Below are 759 nucleotides of genomic sequence, written 5' to 3'. Positions count from 1 at the left end.
AGCTGTCCAGGATGTCCTCGCTGGCCCAGGTTTCAGTGAAGCACAGGGCGGCAGATCTGTAAAAGTCTGTATTTGTTCTGTTGAGGAGCAGCAGTTCATCCATCTTGTTGGCCAGAGAGAGGAATTTCAGAGTCAGGTGTGTTGACGGGAGCGCTGTACGAAAGTCTTTTAGTTTCCTTTGGGCTTTGCAACCACTTCACCGACATCACTGATGCTCTGTAGATGGGTACAAATGAACTGCTTAGCGGTTTTAATCACCCGCTGCAGAGCCCTCATGTCTTGGGCTGTGCATATCCCATGTCAGTTGGTCATGTTTCCAGTTAGCATGCTTTCTATTGCTCCTCTGCAGAAGTTTATAAGAACTTGGCAAGTTCTTAAGTTTACTTAACAGCGTGAACAGGAGGGGGCTGAGCTCACAGCCCTGGGGGGCTCCCATGTTGAGCGTTAGAGTTGAGGAGGTGAGTCCGCCAATCCGAACTGACTGGGGTCTGTTTTTGAGGAAGTCCAACATCCATTTGCAGAGTGTTGCATTTAAACCCAGAGTACTGAGTTTGCTGATCAGCTTCATGGGGAGATTGTATTGAATGCTGAGCTGAAATCCACAAACAGCATTCTGTTTTTCTCAAGGTGTGTGAGGGCTGAGTGGAGGACAGTGGAGATAGCATCCTCTGTGATTCTGTTGGTTCTGAAAGCAAACTGGGGAGGGTCCAGGCTGGCTGGGATGTTGTTCTTTATGTGCTGAAGAACCAGTTTCTCAAA

The sequence above is a fragment of the Micropterus dolomieu genome, linkage group LG03, assembly GCF_021292245.1.
Source record: "Micropterus dolomieu isolate WLL.071019.BEF.003 ecotype Adirondacks linkage group LG03, ASM2129224v1, whole genome shotgun sequence".
NCBI lineage: Eukaryota > Metazoa > Chordata > Actinopteri > Centrarchiformes > Centrarchidae > Micropterus > Micropterus dolomieu.
Note: the sequence above shows the minus strand (reverse complement) of the source record.